This window comes from Lactuca saligna, chromosome 6, assembly GCF_052625555.1.
Source record: "Lactuca saligna cultivar CGN05327 chromosome 6, ASM5262555v1, whole genome shotgun sequence".
In the NCBI taxonomy this organism is placed as follows: domain Eukaryota; kingdom Viridiplantae; phylum Streptophyta; class Magnoliopsida; order Asterales; family Asteraceae; genus Lactuca; species Lactuca saligna.
This window is the reverse complement of record NC_136422.1, coordinates 6,963,320-6,983,852: the sequence shown is the minus strand read 5'-3', so window position 1 is coordinate 6,983,852 and position 20,533 is coordinate 6,963,320.

Genomic DNA, 20,533 nt, shown 5'->3' with positions numbered 1-20,533 from the left:
AGAAGTGACCAAAAACAACAATACTGTGAAAGAGCACCAAATCATTTTGAAGAAAAGAGGTATAATCATTAAAATGAGTTAATGCAATATAGTGCTCATGTGGTTAACTTCACCATGTTATTTGAAGTCCTTTAAAAACTAGTGTAATTATTGCTTGAATTTGATTTGCTCTATATTTAGTTATTTTTCTTTATTTGAAGGTAAGGGTAAAATGATCATTCATCATTACCCATTCGACAACTTAACCTTGACTTAATGGGAAAATAGGAAGAAAAAAACCTTCTAAACTTTGATCGGAGCGAATAAGGCACGTGATAGGGTGTTTAATATGGAGAAAAATAAGTATAGAAAACGGTATGCAAGATGGAGGGAAGAAACTTGATTAGCAACGGGCTTTGTCAAGATCACCAAAATAAAGTTAATAAATTTCATTTGTCAATTAAAAATATCTAATTTTTATAAATTATAATACATTATTATATCTAAAACCCATAAACATCATCTTGAAATATAAAAGATAATTCTTTTTGGTTTTTTGGTTAACCATATTTGTAACCAAATTGAAAAACCAAAGACTTATCGGTTCGCTTAATCAAAATGTCATTATGTCATAAGAGGGCCATAGATTCATTAGTTCGGTTAATCAAAAAGTATGTTGCTACCGAATGATTTTCCATAGTTAATAATGAAAGCATACCTGAAAGCAACTTCTTCATACTCTATGATGTTGATCTATCACTGATTCTTGTTAGGATTCACATCCAAAACAAATAATATAAAATAAAACATTAAAATAAGATGAATATAATTTTATAAAAACAAAAATTTTCATTGGAACTGGAACGGTCAACAAAAGGTTTGATCATGTTTACTTTCTTGATTTTTAATTTTTAGTAATATAAATGTGGACAAAATTTTCAAAAATCACATAAGCACCTACTGATGGTAAAGATCCAATATGTAGTTGACCAATATACCCCTACAACCTACTTTAGAGGGATAAATTTAAGACACGAATTTATATTTAAAAAAAAAAAAACTACAAGCCTAAATAACCATCTAAATTTCTAGAAGGGCAAACCCATAAAAATGAGGAACTTTTTGTTTTGTGAAGTTTTGATTCTTTTAGAGGCACACATGCCTGAAAATAAATATAAAAAGTTAGTTTTTTTGAATTAAAAGAGAAGAAATAAAATAACTGATATTGTGAGCTTATGAGTCAAATAGTAGGATCGTGTCTCATAAATATTAGATAATGAACTTTAATCCAACTCCAGACAACTCCTTTTTCGTTTCTGACTTGCTCTTCACCGCATCAAAAGGATCTAAAACATGAAAATAGAAATGTCATGCTATGACTGATTTCTATTGTTTTCCACAATTTTGAAAAGAAAACCTGAGAGTTTTGAACAGGAGCTCGGTTGTTGGCAAGTTGCATCACAAATATGAAACTTGGAGCATCCAATTACAGAGAATTACAGTGCTATCAACTTTCATCAACTCCTATACAACCATGAGAGTAGAATAAATTTAAGCAAAATACGATTAATTTAGTATATTAATTGATAAAAGTTACACCTTCATTGTTTCTTCATCTCGATGTTTGTTGCGACTTTATAGACATGTTGATGTTTGCTTTCTATTATACTCAAAACTGAACGTGACATTACACCTGCTCCATTCACAACCACATCCTAAATAACACCATGGATCATATTACACTCACAGTGATCACAACAAACCATTTATCTGATGTGAGTGCCTTCTTCTTTCTGACACCGAAAACATACAACAATAATATTGAAAATATAAATAAATAAATATTAAGTTAAAATAACAAAATTATTATAATTTACCTACCGGATCACAAAGCATTATTGTCTGATCATCATATTCTTTAACATTGAAATCATGCTTCCTTCCTTCCCCTACCTCTATTCTGTAAATCATTTCACATATTATTTGTTAGTTTACAACGTGTCGCAAAGTTGATTATGTTGGATTAGTGTCTAAGTCCATAACTATTTTGGTATGTACTTGACCCGATGGTGCATGGTCCTTTTGGGTTGCCTTCACCAAAGCAACTTGATAGGATGAATTATGGAGAGAAAAGATTAAATATGATTTATTAATATATTAAAGGAGAAATCATATTGTTTAAATTAATATTAGTCAAGAATTAATTGGTAATTAGTTTTGTGACTAAAAGAGATTAATTAAACTTAAGGGACTGGAATTGTAATTATAAGATAATTGCAATTTGGGCTATGGATTGCCTTATATTAAGGAGTGGACGAATTCTATGGGAAAGCCCATGAGGAAATCGTCCAAGGCCTTAAGGAAAGGAATCTATGGGTTGCTTAGGGTTTAAGCATCCAATTTAGGTTTCCTTGTTAGATAACCCTAATAGCCTAACTATATATACATCCTTTATGACCCAAAAACGTGGCTAAGCATCCTTCTAGGGTTTAACATGCTTTAGGGCAGCCTCCATCCTCTCTCCTCTTCATCCTCTTGCTCTTGGTGTTTGTGAACCATTAGAGGAGTGACATTTGTGACTCTAAGCTTTCTAAAGTCAATACAAGGAGGAATTGGATTGTTATTGCTACATAACAATCAAGGTAATGTTGTAAACCCATTCTTATGTTAATATGATTACTTGTATGCTAGAATTAGGGTTTATAGTCTTGGATAACTTGCATGTACAATAGAGAAACCTAGATCCAAGCATTAGGGTTTGTATGAGCACATAAGATGTTCTTATGATCAAAACCCATCAGTGGTATCAGAGCCTTGATTGGTTTCTATTGTATTGATGGTTTGTTTGTTTGTTCAAGCTTAAAAATCGAAATTTAGGGATTCTGGGGGCTGAACTCGCCGAGTCTATAAATGAACTCGTCGAGTTCATGCTGACTCGACGAGTCAGTTGGTCAGAAAGAGGGAAAAACGGGATTTCTTGCTATTTTTGCTTGAGGATACTTGCCTTATCATATTAGATCAATATAAATCCGATTTTTTGATATATATGAGTATATTCTTGATCTAATTGAAGATATTTATCAATTAATAAAATATTTGTTTCCTTATGTGATAATTGATTAATTATTTTGATTAAATTGGTAAATTGTTTTGCAAGAAATCATTAAATAAATCAAATATGGATAATTATGTGATTAAATGTTAATTAGGATTATTTGTTATTTGATCTTTGTTGTTATGAAAAGTTTCATATTTTCTCCTTTAGGTTTTATAGTTTAAATTTAATCCCAAAAGTTTTGTTGTTTTGAAATTTAAATGGTTGAAACCCTAATGTTTTGAAAAAGGTTTCAAAACTTGCCCTCAAGTTTTGGAATTTAAATTTTGATTAATAGTTTAATTTTGATGTATATTGAAATTCTAAACCCTTATGTTTTGAAATGTTTCAAAACTTGCCCTCAAGTTTTGGAATTTAAAAGTTGATTAAAAGTTTAATTAGGAATGTTAAATTCTAAGACCTTAGTATTGTTTTGAAAAAGTTCAAATCACACCCTTATGGTTTTATTAATTTATTAAGGAGTATAATTAAAAGAGGTTTAATAATTAAGGAGTATAATACATGGTATGCTTAGCATACCAAGAGGAAGTGGATCGCGCATTTGAACCTCGTACGACGTCTGTACGCCTATATACGCGGGGTGTACAAGGGGTTTAGTGAAACACTAATTTTAGGGTGTTGCACCTTATATAACCTCCTTAAGTTCCTAGGGTTGGCCTCTTTATCAGCCTCCATTGCCCTAAAACCATAATCTCATACCCGAATAGCATCTTTGAGTGTTCTTGAGCCTTGGTCTTGATTTTAGTGGTTTATGCTCCTTGAAGTGATAGTAGAAGAAGTTGAAAGACTCATTCATTTGGAGGAAGCTTAGAGATCCAGATTTAGTTCTATCTTTTGATGACTTTTGAGGCACAAAGTTCATACCTTGTCTACTCTTTATTTAGATCTCTTCATGTTATGGTTTTATGCTTCTTCGTCCCTTTTTGGTTGGTCTTGATGGGTAAAGTCAGTTTTAGAAGCTAAATCTTGTAGATCTGGATATTTGAAGAGCTCCTTAATCTTAAAGGTGTAAATTTTATGGTGTTTATGGTCTCATGCATGAATTAAGTCATCTATTAAGTCCTTTTGAGCTTTAAGAGCTTCATTAAGCCATGCATGCACGTAAAGTTGGCAACTTTACGTGGTAAACCACCTCAAGGATGTCAGATCTAAGTTTTGGAGTGAGTCTTAATTGATTAAGAGCTGGTAAATCCAAGTTTTCCAAATGGAGGAGTATGTTGGGCGTACAACTAGAAACGCTTAGCGTACAAGCCCTAAAGTGAGTACATTGTGCATACGCACTGAGTACACCTCGCATACTCAGCCAGTTTGGGCTTCGATGTTGTGGCTTCTCGGTAATAGGCTATGTTGGATTTTGGTTTCCTTGGGCCTTTTCATGCCATTAGAATTCAAGTGTTTTACGTTAGGAATATTTTTGGACCTTGGATTAAGGCCCATGAAAGTGTTGAGCCTAATTTGGAAATTTGGACCATATTCGGGCCTTGGGTGTTTATTTGGAATTTGGGCCTTTGGATGGTTGGTTTCGGCCTAGGCTTTGGACCAAGTTGGGTAAAGGGTAAAAGAGTCTTTTACCCTAGTTTAGACTCTTAGTATGGGCTGGGATCAAATTATTAATTGGATGTTATTGTGACTGATAGCTCGGGGATTTATGGGACCAGCAGCTAGAGATTTATCAATGTGATTCAACAATTCGAAGTGAGTTTCGTCACTATGTTTAGCGGGTCGAAGGAACTAATTTCGGTCCATGATTTTGTTATGTTAGGATGTTATATGTTCAATGGGTGTCGAATCCATCAAATAAATAAATCCTATTTGCACTTATATGATTTAAAAATAATAGTAATAGTGGCAAACAGGGTCGATCCTCATGGGCTCGGTTTTAATCCATAAATACACCAAAATAGTAATGTTTTTATTCCTATTCATAAAAAGTAAATGTGGGGGATGATTTTTGCAAACGAGTAAACTAAAATACAGTACTTACCTCAACTTCTGCATTATGTTTTGTATTTTGTGCATATACATATAATCTATTTGTGAAATTTCCTGTTGTTCCACATAGGCAGAAGAATCTAACAATATTTATGGTAAAGAGTACATACTCTTGGTGTCTTCATATTAGCTTTGTGTTCACTGAATTTGACAATACTCATCTCTACATTTGTTGTATTTAGCTTAGTGATTAATTTGATGTTTGTTCATGTTATTCATTTTATGTTCCTATTATTGTTTTGTTGTTCTAAAATAAAGCATAGGAAAAGAGGTATTTTTAAAAATATTGTCAAAAGTGTTTGCTTATTGTTGTTCCATGTTCCCGAAAGGCCGAAACAATAAGATAGAGGATGCTCTGCTAAATTAAAGGAATACCAATAAAGAAAACATATGGTAACCTATCAACATAGATAATGACAGACAAAGTAATAGAAAATAAGAAAATACATACATAAGATATGCATTTAATGGAGTTAAGGAGGTGAAATAAGTTGTTATGCAAGTAAATAATTTGATTAAAAACGCAAAATTTGTAGCAAATCGAAATACTAAAACCTGGATAATATAATTACAGTTTTAAATAACTTTTTAGAATGAACATACCTTATCGGTTATGATATTTTTATGTTTTTAATAACTTTATTATTTATAATAATTAATGTTGAACCACCTCGATCCTTCGTAAGTTACATTTAATAATTGTTTATAAACAGAACAGTTTGAAATAACTCATGTAAAGCACTAAATTGTTACATAATTGTACATATTTTTTTAAACGCCAAACACACACACATTTTGATATATTTATAAATTATATATTTCGATTACAGACTTGAACCCACGAACAAGGACATTTTCGGCAACACCTTTAAGGTTAGCACATTAATATAACTCAACTTTCATTTGTTATCGAGGATCCAAAATATGATGTTAATTGCAAAGACACGACACAATCAATTATCAAATTAACCACGACATACTACGCTAATTTTGGTAAAAATTTGAATTAATTGTAAAAGCATGCCAATTGTAAATTGCTTCGATTCCACAGGATATCAATTGATTCGAAATTTCTAACAATTTAAATTTTCAACTTTTTAAATTTAAAAAATGTCAAAATTTCAAATAGTACACTAAAATATTAAAATTTCAAAATTTTAAATAAATTTCAAATATTTAATTTCTTACGATGGATAAATTTTTTGAAAGTTTTCTAATAAATTATTTATGTTCAAATAAAAACAATAAAAAAAACTATCATATTTATTAATTTTGTTAGGATACAAGGAATACTTAATTCTTAAAAATAAATTCTAATAACCTGTTTGGGCGTCGATTATTCGCTTGACCGATTATGTATCTCTACCTACATACCGATTTATCATTACTCATGTGTTTGGGATGATGGTAAATATAACAAAGTTTTCATTTGGATGATTGGCCTAACTTAAGTATGAATACAATAAAATAAATATCATTTTTAAATTTTTTATTTGTAATTTACATAACTACTATTATATCGCATATCTAAATTGGACAAAAGGTTGGCACTCGTCCCATACTGTTTTAGGCCATTATTTGTGAACATGAATTTGGTTAGACGTGTATTCTCTTTGAATCATTTTCGAGTTGATGAAGTCTAACAAACAATTCAACAACACTGAAATCTATACATAAAATTTGATATTTAAAGACGTGTTAAATGATTATTAATGCACAATTAATCACATGTTCATATACATTTGTAAAGAATCACAACTTTTCATTTTTAATTCTTATTGATTTAGTTTTCTGCTACCATAACTATTATTGATAATTGTTTAAATATAGTAACTATTTGTACAAGAAAACTAATCATCTATAGAAAACTCACTTCTGAAAGATATTATTCACACCCGTTGCTTAGTGCGGGTAAACGATTTGTGTGTGTGTGTGTGTCTATATATATATATATATATATATATATATATATATATATATATATATATATATATATATATATATATATATATATATATATATAGATCCGTTAAAAAAAGTTTTTGGTAGGAAGATAAGAAGTTTTTTTTCTACATATTTTTTTGACGAACAAAAAAAATGAATCACTAGATGATTCATTTGTTAGATAGTTCACAAGAAAAAATTCTCAACAAAATATCTTTATGATTTATTTTTAAGTAAATAAAGAAAAAATTCACTTTTATGACAATTTTAGTGAATAACAACAAAATCATTATAAAAATGAATCATCAAGACGTTTTTTTGAGAATTTGTTCTTGTGAATCATCTTACAAATGAATCATCTAATGATTCATTTTGTTTGTTCGCGAAAAAATATGTAAAAAAAAATTTTCTTACCTTGCTACCAAAAATTTCCTTCTTATTTGATCTTGATTCTATATATATATATATATAGGGATGAAAGTGGGTCCAAACCCGGACCGGATGGACCCGGAACCGGTTAACGGGATTTTGTAGAACCGAAAACCGGACCGGTATATAGGATCTGGTTCCCGTTCGGTTCCGAGTACGGTTCCGGATAAAGTGGGTCTAGAACCGGAAAACCCGAAAACATCAAAGTGGGTAAGTTGGAACCGGATAAATTGGGTTTAGAACCAAAAACCCGGAAAAACTGTAATTTTTTTATAATTACTTACTACTTAGTGGGTTGAACTTTGAAAATTTTCATATTGATATCCCGATTTTGGGGGACTGTAACTCATTGAATATGAAATCAAAATTAACAAAATTATAGTCTAAAATCATGTACAAACTCTAAAATTCACTCTGGAAAAACCGCATATCAATCCGATTTTAAACGAATGAGATATGCATGTGTTAAAATTTTCACATAATACAAATTACAAAAAACAAATATCTGAAAAGTTGAAAATTTTCAGTTTTGATATCCCGACTTCGGAGGACTGTAAATCATATAATGTTAAACTAAAAATGATAAAATTATAGTTTAAACGATTTCAAGTTGGAAAAAACCACATGTCAATCCGATTTCAAACGAATTAGATATGCATGTTTTAAAACTTTCACCGAATACAAAAACACTGAAAAACTAAAAACTTCCAGCTTTGATATCTCGACTTTGAGGGACTGTAACTCAACAAATATAAAACTAAAAATGGCAAGTTATAGTCTAAAATCATGTACAAACTTTAAACTACATGTTGGAAAAAACCACACGTCAATCGGAGTTGAAACGAATGAGATATGCATCTTTTAAACGTTTCACAAAAACCGGTTCCGATCCTAAAAGTTGTTCCGGTGCAAAACACTGGTTCCGGTTTTTAGACCTGGTTTACCCGGATCCGATGGACCCAAACCCGGATTACCCGGAACCCGAATAAAACCAATTTTTAAACCCGTAACCGGAGCCGGTTCTATATATTCCGGGTCTAACGGTTCCGGTTTTCCGGTTCTAAATCTCATCCCTAATATATATATATATATATATATATATATATATATATATATATATATATATATATATATATATATATATATATATATATATATTGTTAGGCGTGTCAGACCCAACAAATAATAGGGGTACAATAGACTCCAAATACACTGCTTTAATGCACTAAAAAGTAGTACAAGGCAAGCAGGGTCGAACCACAGAGACACGGGACAAAAGTCTATACCTTTTTGCACAAGGTACTTTGGTCACAAAGGGGGGTTTGTTTGCAAAAGTAAATAACTAAATAACAATCTACTTTAAAAACATGCACAAAATGAAATAGATTTGTAAACAAATTGATTGAATGGTTCTAGTTCTTGTTCTCAATGTTGTTGTTCAACTTGATTATGACTTGATGTAATTCAAGATTGCTATTCTATGTTGGTACTGAAAGATATTAACACGCTCTAATAACTCTCGCTTGCCAAATTATCTAACCAAAACACGCTCTTTGATTAGACCTAGCTTTACTAATTCAACCTAAACACGCTCTTAGATTGTATTGAAAAACTGCATTAAGTTTTGTACAAGCTTCCCAACAATGTTCATTTCTTCTCATACGCTCGGAAGTGTGAAAACATGTGATATATGTTTTACAATAAGAAAACTTATTGCTTGTTACCAATTATTAACTCAATAGAACAATTAGGTGCCCTAAAAGTTAATTAACTACACAAAAATTCAATTCATGAAAGTGGCCAATCAAACACAAATCAAATTCAAGGATTCTAGTTTAAACAAAAACATAATCACTAGAATAGAATCACAAATCAAACATCAAATCATATGCTTCAAGTCAAGCAATCAACATTTTTTTGAACAAGAACTAGAACTAGGGTTTCTTAGCCACACATGGCTAAGAACAAATCAAACAAGAATAAGATGGAATTGGAATGTTTAATCCTTACAAAAGTGAAATCCCAATGTTTGCAATGATTAAGTCTTCTCAAAAGCTCCAAGAATTCTCCCAAAATTGGCCTAGATCGCCAGAAACTACTCCCAAAACCGTTCTCTCTTCAAAATGACGTCTCCTGCTCTTTTATTAAAGTTCACGTGACATGCCATGAGGCCATGCGTTTTTGGCATGGCCATGCCTTTTGCCCATGTGTTTTTTCTTTGGCATGGCCATTTGTCTTGACCATGCGTTTTTGGCATGGCCCATGCTTTTTGCTAAAATTCCAAAACGTCTTCACTGTTGGCTCCATCTTCATGTTCCAAAGCTCTACGTTCCAAGCATCCAAGCATCCATGCATCCATGCATCCAAGCTCCACGTTCCATGCTCCATAATGCCTGCAAAATAAATCAAAAATAGTGAAGTACCAGGCACTCTTAATGAAATATGTAATTGCCCTAATAATCAACTAAATGCAAGAATTATAAAGTAGAATGCTATAAAAAGACGAAAATAAACATGCAAAATAGGTGCATAAAATGCACCTATCAAACCTCCCCAAGCTTAGACCTTTCTTGTCCTCAAGAAAGAACAAAATTGAGAATCAACCTAGAGAAGACGACAGGTGACTAAAAAGAAACCAAGATGAAAAGAATGGAAGGAACGAAAAGGACTAAATGGAATTAAGAGTGCATGCATGCAATAAAAGAAGAAATAAAGAAAATAACATATGTACAAAAAGATATATTTTTTTCCAAACATTAATGCAATGAACAAAACAAACGAACATGTTCAATCCAATTAACCTCATTATATCATACAGTCGAAGGTGTAGCTGTCGGGCCTTGAGATAACTTGACATTAACCCCATAAAGATATATAACAAGTAAAACAAGGTTTTTTAGCCATTCCCTAGTGCAACTCAACAAAATCAAAAGTTACAACACTTGTTCACTTTTACAGGTATTGGGTTAGCACATGGAACAGATTATGGTCTTACTCTCGTGAAAACATGTGATGCAAAATATGCTCATTTTCATTTTTCAAATCATGACAATGACTGACTCTAGCTATTTGTTGACTGACAACAATCTTTTGCTAAAAAATATTTTCTAAGAATTCCCTAATATTTACCCAGATTGGTTACACGTTTCAAACCACTTACACCAGTCAAAGTAGTTTACGGTCAGTCCCAATGTTTACAACCAAACATTTTTCAAACATATTATTCAATTGAACTATAAGCATAAATATATACAAACTATCTAATTATATTTTTCTGCAAATAAAGCTCATGGTTTCCTTTGAAGTCCGTGTAACGGGCTTCCAACCAACACATCCAAATCAGATGACCTTAGTGTGCTAGATTTAAAGAGATCCCTCGGGTTTACTTGCCCGAACATCAAAGGCCACAGATTAGCTTTATTTGTTATTATTAAGTTCATGACTTTCTATGGAACCCGTGTAGCGAACTTTCAACCCAATCAGTCCCAAACAATTTTGCTTTAGGCAATTAGGTGTAAAACACCCCTCGGAGTTTACTTGTTCGAATCCCAAAGGTCACAGATTAACTTAATAATATTTTTATTTATTTATTTATTTATTTTATTTTTTTTATTTTTTTTTTATTTATTTTTTTATTTTTTTTTTTTATTTTTTTTTTTATTATTTTTTTTTTTAGACTGATGTAAACGCGCAAAGACCCGTAAGTATAGTCGGAAACAATGTCCCTAAGCAGGGTATTTAGAAGGGAATAGGTAGAAAAGACTTTTTAGAGCGCTGGAGAATTCGAGTCACTGAAATTTTATATTCATTTTATGACTCTTTGAAATTGGAGTTTGGAGATGAATGAGCAATAACTCATAAGACCGATCGTGTGTTCCAAGGGCTAAACTATATCTCTCTTTATGATGCGGTGTTGATAACTTTATCATTTTTTATTTTGCACGAGCAGCTTCGGGAGACGTGTTCGTGTGAGATTGGTTTGCTTCAAGAGTTTTAATGAAAAACGAACAAGTTCTAATCTCAGGCCACGACTAATCTACTACTTCAACTTATTCAAAAGGATTAGGTTTCTTTAGATTGAATTTTTTTTTTTTTTTAATTTTTTTTATTTTTTTACATGCATGCTGAAACTAAAACCTAGTACAAAAACCTAGTACAAAAACCCCTCCCCAAGCTTAAGATCAAGCATCGTCCTCGATGCTCGGAGAGGATAGGGCAACCTACTAACCACGAATGTATAACTATTTAGAGCATATGAACGAATTCTCAACAATTCTAGTCAAACAATCTTAGGATTCATGCATTAAACTTGAGATATGGAAGGAATGTACCATTCAAATGCTTGAATTTGTAGTGTTGGCTTGTATGATTCAGTTCATCTTCAACCTCAAGAAAGCTTGAACTCTTCAATGGTGGAATGTCTAATTGGAGATGAAAGCTTCTAATCTTCCTTCCAAAAGCGCCTCCCCAAGCTTAGTCTTGAACTCTATACAAGAATTTTCGAAACCCAATACAAGAATTAATTCAAATTATACAAATCAAGAACTAGGGTTCATAGGATTTATGAAGGAAAATTCGATCTTTTACCCTCTAATTGAAGAAATCGATCTATAGAATGAAGATCATGAAGTTAGGACTTGATAGTAACATACCTTGGTGGCTTAATCTTGGATTAATTGAAGGAAAAAATCGAAAAATAGATTCCGATTTTGAAGAGTTCTCGGTTAGACGTGAAGAGGGGGGGAAGACGAACGAATGAACGATCGTGCGAAGAAGGGAAGAAGGAGAAACGGACGCGAGGTAGAATCGATTAGCCCTATGTTCACCGAGTCGCAGGCCAAAGCTTGTTTATGGAGGCTGTGATATGCGATCGCGAGCCGTGCCCTTTTGCAGTGAAGGCTGTGCGTTTTTTAAAAGAACTTGATCAATTAGCACGGCCATGTGTTTAGGCCGTGCGTTTTTTGGGAGCCCCATGCGTTTTTTTTCTGTTTGCAACAAACTGCGACGACACGCATGATCTAGAACCTAGGCCGTGCGTTTTGGCCTTTTACCCATGCGTTTTGGAGCCAGCCCGTGCCAAAAAATTTTTTTTCTTAAAAACCTCGAAGTGGCAGCATGGGCAAAAAATTATGACCATGCGTTTTAGCATAGGACCGTGCGTTTTTGGCTTACCCCGTGCGTTTTCTTTCTGTTAACATGAAATTTACGATTTTTTTTTTTTTTTTTTTTTTTTTTTTTTTTTTTTTTTTTTTTTGTAAACAAAAACATATTTTCTTTGAGCATTAAATAGAAAAGTTATTTGTGCGGAACCCTCGAAAAGACGTAAAAACATTTCAACACGGATGAAATAAATCAAAATAAAGAAAATAGAGAGAAATACTCCCGAGTTGCCTCTCGGTTAGCCGCCCTTGTTTCAAGTCTTTGGCTCGACTTTGCCCTTTAGATTCACTCAGTGTAGTCCGGGCGTTCCAAGCTATCAACCTCCATATCTTTCTCTTGGAAACCTTCATAGAAAACCTTTAACCTATGGCCATTAACTTTGAACACTTTTCCAGTTTTGTTACTCTTAATCTCAACTGCACCATGATCAAATATATTAGTAACAATGAACGGTCCTACCCACCGGGACCGTAACTTACCAGAAAACCATTTAAGTCGAGAGTCATAGAGTAATACCTTTTGACCAATTTCAAAGGTCTTACGGGAGAGGTACTTATCATGGAATGCTTTGGTCTTGTCTTTGTAGATGCGTGAACTCTCGAATGCTTCATTTCTTATCTCCTCCAGCTCTTGGATCTCTAACTTTCGGTGAACACCCGCTTCATCCATCTTCATGTTTAGCTTTTTGACAGCCCAGAAAGCTTTGTGTTCCAGTTCAACAGGGAGGTGGCAAGCTTTTCCAAACACAAGTCTATAAGGTGACATCCCAATTGGAGTTTTATACGCAGTTCGGTATGCCCAAAGTGCATCTTCTAATCTCAAACTCCAATCTTTGCGGTTTGTGTTCACTGTTTTCTCAAGTATGGACTTGATTTCTCTGTTTGACACTTCAGCTTGTCCATTTGTTTGCGGGTGATAAGCTGTGGACACCCGATGTTGGACTCCATACTTCTTGAGAACTGATCCAAGAGTTTTGTTGCAGAAGTGTGTGCCCCTGTCACTGATCAAGGCTTTTGGAGTTCCAAACCTACATAAAATGTTAGCCTTGACAAAATCTACAACAACTTTTGCATCATCAGTTCTGGTTGCCTTTGCTTCTACCCATTTGGAAACATAGTCGACAGCCAAAAGGATGTATAAATTTCCAATGGATGAAGGAAAAGGACCCATAAAGTCAATACCCCATATATCAAATATTTCACAGACCAAGATGGGGGTCAAGGGCATTTGGTTTCGGGTACTCAAAGAACCTGTCATTTGACATCTCTCACAGCTTTTACAAAAAGTGTAAGAGTCATGAAAAAGTCGGGGCCAATAAAATCCACAGTCTAAAATTTTCCTGGCGGTTCTTTGAGGACCAAAATGCCCTCCACAAGCATAACTATGACAAAAGTTAAGAATAGATTGTACCTCATGTTCTTCAACACATCTTCTTATTACCTGATCTGCACAATGTTTCCAAAGGTACGGTTCATCCCAAATGTACCTTCTCGCTTCTTTTTTGATCTTATCTCTCTGTGACCTCGTGAGCTCGGGTGGGAACTTTCCCGTGACCATGAAGTTGCATATATCCGCATACCAAGGTGGTGTTTGGATAGCAAACAAATGCTCGTCCGGGAATGTGTCATGGATGGGAGTCGCATCTTTGGGTTGAACTATTCGGCTCAAATGGTCGGCGACTAGGTTCTCTTTCCCGCTTTTATCTTTGATCTCAATATCGAACTCTTGCAAAAGCAGCATCCACCGTATTAACCTCGGCTTCGAATCTTTCTTGGTAAGTAAGTGCTTTATGGCTGCATGGTCCGAGTATATGATCACTTTAGTTCCAAGGAGGTATTGCCGAAACTTCTCTAGTGCAAAAACAATAGCGAGCAACTCTTTTTCTGTTGTGGTGTAGTTGCATTGTGCACTATCAAGGGTCTTTGATGCATAGTAGATGACATGGTGTGCTCGACCCACCTTTTGACCCAATACTGCCCCTACAGCCGTGTTGCTCGCGTCACACATGATCTCAAACGGGAGATCCCAACTAGGTGGTTGGATGATTGGAGCAGAGGTGAGTAAATCCTTCAAACAATCGAAGGCATCCTTGCATGGCTGAGTGAACTTAAATTCAGCATCTTTTTGGAGTAGTTGACACATCGGCACTGTAATCTTTGAAAAATCTTTAATGAACCGCCGATAGAAACCTGCATCCAAAAGCTTCATGATTTCTTTCTTTACCACCTCCATCATGGGTGGATTCAGTCTTCTCTGTGCTTCTCGAGTTGGTTTGAAGTCCTCCTCCATGAGGATCTTATGCATGCACAAGGAAGGGCTCAACCCCTTTATGTCAGCAATTGTCCACCCAATAGCTTTCTTATACTTTTTCAGCAAAGTCACCAACTCATCTTCTTCTACAATGGACAGCTTGTTGGAGATAATGACAGGCAAAGTATTCTCTTCCCCAAGGTACGCATACTTCAAATGATCTGGAAGAGTCTTCAATTCTAGCTTAGGTGCCTGTACAATAGAAGGAAGAAGTTTTGTGTCAGAAATGGGCAATTTCACATTGCTATTATCATACCTTATTTTCTTCTTTTCTTCCATGCTCTCCACAATTTCCAACAACTCTTCATCTAACTTGAAATTTTCTGCAATCTCTTTGACTGACTTGCTATCAATATTCCTGCTCAAAACTAACTCCAACAAATCATGGTTAGTCAACTCAAAACACTTTTCAGTCAAAGGTTGGATTATATCAACAAAATTTATGCAATGAACATCACTTGGGTACCTCATTGCTTCATAGATATTGAAGTTGATGACCTCCCCATCGAATTCCATGGACAGTGTACCATTGTAGACATCAATTTTTGTTCTTGCTGTTTTCAAGAATGGTCTACCTAAAAGTATGGAACTCGAGGATGGATGGTCATCATCTCCCATATCAAGCACATAAAAATCTGCAGGAAAGACAAGCTCATTAACTTGCACCAAAACATCCTCTAATACACCCTTTGGGTGTACTATAGAACGATCTGCAAGTTGGATGATTACCCCTGTTTTTGTTAAAGTGCCTATGCCAATAGATTTATAAACAGAATATGGTAAAACATTAATTGAAGCTCCTAAATCTAGCATAGCACGGGGGACATACAAGTTTCCCAATTTGCAAGGAACGGTAAAAACACCTGGATCCTTGCACTTTGGGGGCATCCTTTTCTGCAAAACTGCAGACACATTTTCACTTACTTTCACTGTCTCATTACCTCGCAGTTTCTTTTTAGATGTGCAAAGTTCCTTAAGAAACTTAGCATACCTAGGTACCTGTTTGATCGCATCTAAGAGAGGAATGTTGACTTCAACTTTCCGGAACATTGCCATGATTGCACTATCTTCTCTCTCTTTTTTGTTGCTGCTCAATCTTGATGGAAAAGGTGGTGGTGTGATCTTTGCTTCTTTCTCTTCCGGCTTCTTTTGCTCCACCATTTCTTCTTTCTTTTCATCCTTCTTTGGTGGTTCTTCTATCACCAACTCCTCTTCTTCTTCTTCGGGTATCTTCGGGCCGTCATATTTCTTTCCACTCCTCAAGCTAATTGCACAAGCATTGTGCTTTGGGTTCTTTTCAGTTTGAGGAGGTAGCTTTCCTTGATTCTCCATTTTGCTCACCGATTGAGCAAGTTGTGCCATTTGTTGCTCAAGATTCTTGATGCTTGCCTTGGTCTCTTGCTGAAAACTTTGGGTGCTGGTGGCTAGGCTTTTGACTATGTCTTCTAAGGACATACTTGAGGATCCAGCTTGTTGAGGAAGAGGGGGTTGTTGTTGCCTCGGTTGGTAATTTTGTTGTGGGAATGGAGGCCTTACTTGGTAATGGGGTGGGGGTCTTTGTTGATAACCCATGTTTTGGTTGTTGTTCCACCCTTGATTGCCTCGGGGTTGATCATAAGTTCTTTGATTATGCCCGGAATAGCCTCCTATAACATTTGCTTCTTCATATTCTTCTTCTTGCAATTGAGGACACATATCAGTCGGATGTCCCACTTGAGTGCAAATGCCACAGGGACGGGGTGTGGATTGCACACCTTTGTCCTTAGCAAGCATCATTACCACCTTAGTCAATTCGGATAGTTGAGCTTCAATTTGAGGAGTGTGCACTTCTTTTACACCTCGAGGTGCATCTGTGTACCAATCTTCATCTTGACTAGTATGCTTTGAATCCTCCGCCATGTTTTTTATGAGATCCCGAATCTCCGTTGGGGTCTTGTCAGTCAAAGATCCTCCACTTGAAGCATTAAGAAGTCTTCTTTCCCAAGGAGTCATGCCTTCAATGAAGTATTGAAGGATTTGATACTCACTAATACCATGCTTTGGGCAACGGGCACAAAGCTTTTTGAACCTCTCCCAATATGTATGAAAGGCTTCTCTTTTGTGTTGTTTGATCCCAATTATCTCTCTTCTTAGGGCTGAGGCTTTCATTTCTGGGAAGTATTTGTCTAAGAAGAGGCGTGCAAGATATACCCATGTGTTGACCGTCCCCGGTGGAAGGTCATAAAGCCAATCTTTTGCTGAGTCTTGCACTGCAAAGGGAAATGCCCTAAGCTTGATTTGGTCTTCAGTGACATTGTGCGGTTTCATGCCAACACACACAACATGGAACTCTGTGAGGAACTTGTGGGGATCTTCATTTTCTAAGCCTCTAAAGGTTGGGAGTAAGTGAATGAGACCGGATTTTAATTCAAGGTTTGTGGCTGCCGGATAGGTGATGCAAAGAGGTTGTTGAGTAACCTCTTGCCTCGCCCATTGGCGAAGGGTTTGTTCGGGTGGTGGATTTGGAGGCGGATTCCCTCCATGGTTGTCTCCCATGGTATGAGTAGTGGTTGAAGTTTCTGTGGGTGTATTGTTTGGGTTGTGATGAGTAGGTGAAGAGGGTGGGGTGGTATTTCTAGATGAGGATGGTTGAGGTGAAGGTAATGGACTTTCTGTTTCGGATGCAGACACACTTGAGAGGGTAATATCCTCCCAAATGTTGATGACCGGGGGATTGGAGGATGAAGAAGTACCGGAAACTGGTTGCCTCTTACGAAGCTTGGCTTGCTTCCTTAACTTCTTTGCAGTCTTCTCTATCTCCGAGTCAATTGGCAGTGGTATACCTGTACGAAAGGATCTAGGCATAAACAATTAGTAACACCGTGTCCCCGGCAGCGGCGCCAATTTGTTAGGCGTGTCAGACCCAACAAATAATAGGGGTACAATAGACTCCAAATACACTGCTTTAATGCACTAAAAAGTAGTACAAGGCAAGCAGGGTCGAACCACAGAGACACGGGACAAAAGTCTATACCTTTTTGCACAAGGTACTTTGGTCACAAAGGGGGGTTTGTTTGCAAAAGTAAATAACTAAATAACAATCTACTTTAAAAACATGCACAAAATGAAATAGATTTGTAAACAAATTGATTGAATGGTTCTAGTTCTTGTTCTCAATGTTGTTGTTCAACTTGATTATGACTTGATGTAATTCAAGATTGCTATTCTATGTTGGTACTGAAAGATATTAACACGCTCTAATAACTCTCGCTTGCCAAATTATCTAACCAAAACACGCTCTTTGATTAGACCTAGCTTTACTAATTCAACCTAAACACGCTCTTAGATTGTATTGAAAAACTGCATTAAGTTTTGTACAAGCTTCCCAACAATGTTCATTTCTTCTCATACGCTCGGAAGTGTGAAAACATGTGATATATGTTTTACAATAAGAAAACTTATTGCTTGTTACCAATTATTAACTCAATAGAACAATTAGGTGCCCTAAAAGTTAATTAACTACACAAAAATTCAATTCATGAAAGTGGCCAATCAAACACAAATCAAATTCAAGGATTCTAGTTTAAACAAAAACATAATCACTAGAATAGAATCACAAATCAAACATCAAATCATATGCTTCAAGTCAAGCAATCAACATTTTTTTGAACAAGAACTAGAACTAGGGTTTCTTAGCCACACATGGCTAAGAACAAATCAAACAAGAATAAGATGGAATTGGAATGTTTAATCCTTACAAAAGTGAAATCCCAATGTTTGCAATGATTAAGTCTTCTCAAAAGCTCCAAGAATTCTCCCAAAATTGGCCTAGATCGCCAGAAACTACTCCCAAAACCGTTCTCTCTTCAAAATGACGTCTCCTGCTCTTTTATTAAAGTTCACGTGACATGCCATGAGGCCATGCGTTTTTGGCATGGCCATGCCTTTTGCCCATGTGTTTTTTCTTTGGCATGGCCATTTGTCTTGACCATGCGTTTTTGGCATGGCCCATGCTTTTTGCTAAAATTCCAAAACGTCTTCACTGTTGGCTCCATCTTCATGTTCCAAAGCTCTACGTTCCAAGCATCCAAGCATCCATGCATCCATGCATCCAAGCTCCACGTTCCATGCTCCATAATGCCTGCAAAATAAATCAAAAATAGTGAAGTACCAGGCACTCTTAATGAAATATGTAATTGCCCTAATAATCAACTAAATGCAAGAATTATAAAGTAGAATGCTATAAAAAGACGAAAATAAACATGCAAAATAGGTGCATAAAATGCACCTATCATATATATATATATATATATATATATATATATATATATATATATATATATATATATATATATATATATATATATACCAAAAAATCCATCATTTACAAAAAAAACTCACCATTTTTTTTCGTTTAAATTTTTTTTATGCCATGTTTTTTATCAAAAAAAAAAAAAAAAAAAAACCCGAATATACCGTTGTTCACGATTTTCCATCTGCTTTCCATACAGATCGATGATGATATATAAAAAATGAACTTTTTTTTCGAAAAAATCTCACCATTTTCTTTAATGAAAAAAGTTAAGGTCTATTTTTATAGAAAAAAATTAATAAATATATCAAAATTCATATTTTTTGTATTTTTTAAACATAGATTCATATTCATGTAAAAAAAATAATATTTCAATTCAGATTCACATTGTGAACTTGTTCAGATTGATATTGTAAACTTGTTCAGATTCACATTGTGAACTTGTTCAGATTGATATTGTAAACCTCCTCAGATTCACAATGTAAATCTGAACTGATCGGAGCTTTTTCACATTGTGAATGTTAAAATTTGAAATATGCAATTTAGATTCACAATGTGAATCTACACTGATCGAAGTTTTTTTTTTTTTTTTAATTTTTAGTTTTTTTTTAAAACTTTCTCATATTCACGGTGTGCATAATAGTAATTCAAATTCACAATGTGAATAGGAACTGTTCGAGATTTTTCATATTGTGAATGTTAAAAATTGAAATATTTACAATTTAGATTCACAGTGTGAATCTACACTGTTCGAGGTTTTTTTTTTTAAATCGGTGTTGATGTTTATTAATAGAGTACAAAAAATTAATATTTTTGGTATAATTAGTTTTTTTTTTATAAAAAAAGCTTAAATATTGAAAAAAATAAGAAAACTAAGTGGGTTTTATTACGAAAAAAAAAATCGTTTTTGATGTATCATCATCGATCTCTATGGAAAGAGGACGAAAAATCGTGAACAACGGTATATTCGGATTTTTTTTCGATAAAAACATTGGCCTAAGAAAAATTTAAATGAAAAAAAATGAAGTGAGTTTTGTTATAATCCGGTACATGTGCGTCCATTATAAAAATTTACAATCATTTCTTTTGTCGTTGATCGCTTTAAATTCAGACGCTTTGGATTGTTTCGTTGGTTCCTTGAATAATAATGGTTATCTATTGAACTTCTCCATATATATATATATATATATATATATATATATATATATATATATATATATATATATATATATATATATATATATATATATATATATATATATATATATATATATATATATATATATATAACTCATTGTATAAAGTTAAGAGAT